General features: G+C 41.2%; 1 non-coding gene across 1 annotated transcript; it reads right to left on the bottom strand.

Moving 5' to 3' along the window:
• Window positions 1-5,359: 5,359 nt before the first annotated feature.
• LOC149494201 (small nucleolar RNA R71) lies at window positions 5,360-5,465 on the bottom strand. Its single transcript, XR_016322377.1, has one exon. It is a non-coding gene; the product is annotated as a small nucleolar RNA R71 (small nucleolar RNA).
• Between the last annotated feature and the right edge of the window lie 1,081 nt (window positions 5,466-6,546).

Genomic DNA, 6,546 nt, shown 5'->3' with positions numbered 1-6,546 from the left:
TTCTTTTATACTGTATAACCGTTGATTCTTTTATTCTTTTGTAGCTGTTTCTGACTCCGTGGGACTGCGATGCCTGGAAGACCTATCCGGGCCGCGAGGTGGCAGAGCTGCATACCCGATCGAGGTTCCAGATGCGGGGGTACTAGGCTGATCGGTACTTTCTCGGGGAGAGAGTTTATGACACTCGAGTGGCCCCAGCGCAGCGGCGGGTGCCTCATGCTCCTCCTCGTCACATGTGCCTATTGGAGGGCATGACCCGGGAGGATCAGGAGGTGGAGTATAGGGGCTTCTCAGCTAACGATTTTCTGTCCGCTGGCGATTTCCCAGCCTACTTCTCCTCTCGGATGCAGGCTCGGCTTCCCGAGATCCTCGAGTATACCCAGGTGACTTTCTTATCTTTAGTCTTATTTATCTTCATCACTTTTTCACTGTTTTAACCCACTGATATCATTTCTTCCTCTGTGACTTGTTGCAGGAGCGGAAGACACACAAGACAGCAGCCCATTACAGAGCAGAGGCAGCAGCTGAGGCAGGGGTTGCGGTTGCTCCAGCTGGACCGGCGGGGATTATACCGGGCGATGTACCATTCCCACCTGGCATGGAGGTGGTGCTGGATCCTGATCTGGGTTTGGGGTCGGGCATCACTATTCCTGCTGACCTCAGGCGGGCTCCTCCATTACCATAGCTGGATCCTGAGCATGCCACACATGTAAGTAATAAACTATATTTACAAAGTTAAGGATACTTTACCTGAATGAGTCCTTATAGAACGTCTTCCAATGTTTGCAGGTGCCTGCTCAGAGATACTTGGAGATTTGCCAGAGGTTCGGCTTTGCTCGGTTTTACATCGCTCAGCTCTACTCCGAGCGCCACGAGAGGGTATGCATGATCTTCATGTGTTTTTGCATTCTTCTTCATTCTTTGCTTACCTTTTTCTTACACATCTCTATTTTTACAGGACCTGGAGATCGGGAGGCTGCGGAGGCATCAGTCTCGCCAGTCTAGTGCTATGAGCCGACTCCAGGCGGAGGTGGACCGGCTCCGGACGAGATTGGAGGTAGAGGGGATCCCCTTAGACTCCTCTGATGAGGACGATGACGGCTCTTCCGATGACGCACCACCATCTCCACCCCCCTCAGGCGGCTGCTGGTCCGAGCCGTAGGCGACGGTAGCCCTGCCCCCGTGTCTCAGCCATTTTGGAACATTTTTTGAACATTTAGTAGTTTTTTAGGATGATTGTACGGTTATACTATTTTTATGATATCATTTACACATTTTTTTTTTACAATATTTTGCTTTTATTACATTGTCATATGTGTTTATGTTTTGCAATTGTGAGACCTCATTCCTGCAATAACAAAATACAAACACAACAAAAACACAAAATAGCGGTGTCCCATTTATTCACAAAAGTGGTCCACCTTGTTAGCAGTCAATGAATTGATTTATTGTAAATGAATAAACGAAATAAAATAAAATAAATAAAGAATAAAGTAATGAACCTAAAATGAAACACGACAAAAAAAAAATCAATTTCTAAACAAAAGTGGATCGTGGTACTTACCTGATAGGGCGGTTAACGCAGTCATAAAGATTCAACCTCCTTATTGTACAAACCATCCTTCTTATTGATTAATGCGGGTTTAAGTGCTCACCAACCCAAGCAGTCCATACATGAATACCTTTCCAACTACCATTGACAGTGGATATCAAGTCGAGTAGTGATGATGCTCCGTTCATCGGTCCCTTTACACTTCTATAAATAGAAGCTTCTCTTTACATCTTCTTCACTTCCAACATTCAAAGCAGATCAGTTTCTTAAATAATCCTTTTCCATGGCCTTCAGAAACCAAGTTTCATCTTTCGTCCAATCCATCCCGGACGACCTATGGCAAATTCCTCCTATGAACCAACTCATTTGGCTGAAATATTTCAAAGACTTAAAACCCGACCATGGCTTCTTGTCTTGGCTTGTTACTCATTTTAATCCTAACACCATGGTTTTCCGGTTTGAAGACTCTGAAGTAACTCCGACCTACGAGGAGATGTGTGCAGTCATGGATCATCATCCTGAACAAGACAAAACTCCGGCTTTACCTCCAGGTCCTAGGTATGATCTAGCTGAGATTGTGGCCCTGTGTTCGGTTTACCTTCCTGATGGCATAAACACAGATCAAGGCCTTCCCTTGGAGCCTTTCCTGAGTAGGGTTCTGCCCATGGATCTAGATCCCTCTTGGATTCGAGCTTGCTGTTTCTTGCTGTTGAATGTGTATGCCATGAAGAATCGCCAGCTCGGAATTGGAGATTTCCGACTTCTGACCGTTGTTTGTGACATGCAAATGTACCATCATACTGTCTTCATGATGATCATGGGAGAAACGATGTGTTGGGTTAGGGATATCGCCCTTCACGTCACCAACTTCAATGTTCATCATCGCGGTTGTCCACTGCTATTGCAAGCCTGGGCTCTGGACAAGTTAAGCCTGATTCTTCCGGTCCCAGCTCGCTTAATTCCAACTTATGGACCTGCCAACTTTCAATCTCGGTCTCGAAGACGCTTCGATTTTGGGGATAACCCTACAATTCGATGGACTTGTGGAGGATCAGACTGGTCACAATCGGAAGTATGAACCTCAATTACGTGCTGTATGCCAGTCTAGACCGTTCCATGGCCTATTTCCCAGATAGGATCAGCCGTCAGTATGGGATGATACAGCGTATTCCCAGAATTCATAACTTTGAAAGTGGTCTGATAACACCGCATCTGTTGACCAATTTGGCTGACCGTTGGCAAAATCGAGACACCATGTACTTAGATGAAGGAACGATGCAGGACACTGTGACACCTGCATATGCCAACTGGTTCTTTACCCCATGATGATGTCATGCTCTGTGAAAGTTGGCCTCTGCTGATAGGCCCCACTAGAATAAAATGTTGTTTGTTGTTTTTTCTGTCTCCTCTGTGCTTAGGCCATGAGCTTTTATTTAATGTATCTTGATAAGTGTTAATTTTATAGTGTTTTTTAATATAGTTTTTATTAGAATTTTAGTAAGTTTTTATTACTTTAATTTGATTGTAAATCACTTTTAGTATAATTGTGTTCAAAAGCTTCCTTGATCTTTAATCTGCTTGATCTAAGAGAAAATTGTAGGAATTTGGCACAGAAAAGAGCTTTATAATACAAGACACTTAGCTTCCAGCACGCCCAGGCCATGCTAAAAGGCACAACCGTGCTAGAAGCCAAGGAAACAAAGGGAGAGACAGAAGAGAGCACGGCCTGGGTGTGTCAAAAGGCACGGCCGTGCTACAATGGGACCAGGGCGTGTCAAGCATAGCACGCCCATGGCAAGACTAGGCAGACTTCCAGAGAAGAGCACGCCCTGCCTGTGCTTTGTAGCACGCCCATGCCTCAGTGCTTCACTAGCCCGTGCTACCTAGCACACCCCGTGCTTCACTAGGCAGACTTCCAGACCAAAGCACACCCAGCCCATGCCATGAAGCACGCCCGTGCTGTGCAGGCGGAACTAGCGTGAATTTAATACGCAAATCAAGCTTTTTCTCACATGGGCCGACTTCAGGGAGTTTCCTAAACACACTAAACAAGACTTGGACCTATTCTTGGAGAAAAAGGAGTCCTAATCAAGAAGAAATCAAGAGCCTAAACAGTCATGATCTCCTATAAAGGATTTTGCACTAAATAAGGATTCTATTTCCTAAAAGGAGTCAGACTTGCCTTCAGAAACTCTACATAAAGAGAGGAACTTCTCATAACAAGGGATCTCGTTTTTTATGCAATTTCTTTACATAATTCTCTCTCTCAAAGATTTCAAGCATCAATTAATTGTGCCAAGATTCAAGGAAGCCATCAACATAGTTGTGATACAGTTTTTATTCTAAACTCTTCATCTTGTTTCTTTCTTTATTATTGTCTTTAAATATGATGAATGATACAAGTATGATTGAGTGTAATTTAATTACTATGTCTAGCTAAACTCTTATACTAGGGATTTGATGTAATTTAATTCGATTCCAGTTTATAATATTAGATTTATTTTTCTTTGTTCTTGTTATAACTTATTATTGTGCTTAAGGCTTCCAGGCAGAAAATTTCCCCTGGATTGAATTATTTCAATAATCACATTCGGGAGAAGGGTTATTGATATGAAAAAGATAATAATTTACTTGAGAATAATAACTTGATGCGGAAGCTATATGGTTTGACTCAAGGGGGGTTTTCATAAGTTAATAAATTATTAAGTTGTGAACTCACAAAACAACCATAAAACCTAATGATCTGATTTATGTTTAATTTCACTATTAAAGATAGGTAATTAAACTGGATTAGAATAGCTAACAATAAATCGGGAGAGCTTGTTAGTAACTTTAGGGTTGTTTCTCCTACTTGAACAATTAAAGTTGACTAATGAACTAATAAGATAAGCTGGATAGAATTAAGTGAAATCAATTTCCCTAGTAGCTTAATCCTCTGATTTCTTTTCACCTGAATTTTGTGTTTGATCTCTTCTGTTTTTACTTTAAACTTTATTTACTTTACAGCAAATCTCTCTTATCATCGTCTAAATAATAATAGGTTAACATAATTTTGGTAATTGATAAACAATCCCTGTGGATACGATACTCTCTTACTCTATATTACTTGTTGCGATTTCGTACACTTGCGAAAAACGCTATCAAGTTTTTGGCGCCGTTGCCGGGGATTGGCATATCAATATCAATACGAATTACCCTATTGTTAATTTAGACATCTTTTTATTTAATTTTGTTTAAAGTACTGTTTCCAGGTGTTTTATGCAAAGAAGATCAAGGAAGACTGAACCTCTAATCTTTGATCCGGAAATTGAACGAACTCTTCGAAGGCTCAACACTGCAAGAAAAATGCATGAAATAAAACTCGAACAACAAGCAGACATGGCCAACGAAAACAAAAACGAAAACGAAAACATAGTCGGGCCACCACTTCAACATCCGGTCCGTACCTTAAGGGATTATACAACACCTAATCTGAATGGGACAACCTCAAGTATTACTAGACCTAGGGTAGAAGCTAATAACTTTGAGATTAAACGCGCAATTATCCAAATGCTCTCTACCTTGATCCAATATGGGGGTTTGCCTAGTGAAGATCCTAATGCTCACATCACCAATTTTCTGGAAATTTGTGACACTTTCAAACAAAACGGTGTCTCTGAAGATGCAATCAAATTAAGACTTTTCCCATTCACACTTAGGGATAAAGCTAGATCATGGTTACAATCGTGTCCCGCTGGAAGTTTTACAACGTGGGATGAATTAGCTCAAAAATTCCTAGCTAAATTTTTTCCATCCTCAAAAACCACCAAGTTGCGCAATGAGATAATGACATTTGCTCATCATGATCAAGAGAGCTTGTGTGAAGCTTGGGAAAGATTCAAAGACTTGTTAAGAAAGTGCCCACATCACAGTTTGCCCAAATGGTTACAGGTACAAACCTTCTATAATGCATTATCTCCTAACATCAAAATTACTTTAGATGCAGCTGCAGGTGGATCTTTTGAAAAGAAAGGAATTGATGAAGCATATGAGTTGATAGAGGAGATGGCAAGCAACAGCCACTACCAAAATAATACCGAAAGAAGAAGAACCGCAGGAGTCTATGAAATAGACGCCATTACAGCACTCAATGCCAAGGTAGATAACATGGTAAGGAAATTGGACATGTTAACTACTAATCCTGTAAATTCTGTTATGCAAGTGTGTGATAGCTGCAATGGACAACATGGAATTGGGGAATGCATTATGGACTCCTTAAATCCACAAACTTTGGAGCAAGTGAACTATGTGATGAATCAAGGAAGAAAGAATTACCCCTATTCAAATTCATATGATAACAGGTTAAGGAATCATCCTAATCTATCTTATGGTAATCCTAACAATGCCTTGAATGCACCACCAGGGTTCCACCCTCCAGAAAAGAAATCTCATGATGACCTCCTCACTGCTCTTTCCAAATCACACATGGAATTCATGAATGAAACCAGGGAAAACCATAAAATCCAGCAGGCTGCAATAAGGAATTTGGAGATTCAACTAGGGCAATTTGCAAACATGATGGCATCTCGACCTCAAGGTACGTTACCTAGTAATACTGAAAAGAATCCAAAAGAACAAGTGCAGGCTATCACCTTGAGGAGTGGCAAACAATTAGATGAACCACCAAGGAAAGAAAAGGAAGAAAAGGAACAATCAAAAGTGCCTATCATTGACTTAGAGGAAAAAGAAAAGGTAAAACCCTATGTTCCCCCTGTTCCCTTTCCACAAAGATTAAAGAAAGCACAAGATGACAAGAGCTTCCTCAAATTTCTGGACGTGTTTAAGACGCTTCAAATCAATATTCCTTTTGCTGAAGCTCTTGCTCAAATGCCTAGCTATGCTAAATTCCTAAAATATATCTTGAGCAAGAAACGAAAAATTGATGATCAAGGAACGGTAATTGTGAACCCCTTCCCCAAATGTCATAAGCATGTGATGCATATGACAAAAGAAAG

Source organism: Jatropha curcas, chromosome 8 (genome assembly GCF_041381405.1).
Source record: "Jatropha curcas cultivar XTBG-Jc1 chromosome 8, XTBG_Jcur_1.0, whole genome shotgun sequence".
Lineage (NCBI taxonomy): Eukaryota > Viridiplantae > Streptophyta > Magnoliopsida > Malpighiales > Euphorbiaceae > Jatropha > Jatropha curcas.
Note: the sequence above shows the minus strand (reverse complement) of the source record. Positions and strands in the feature narration are given on the sequence as shown.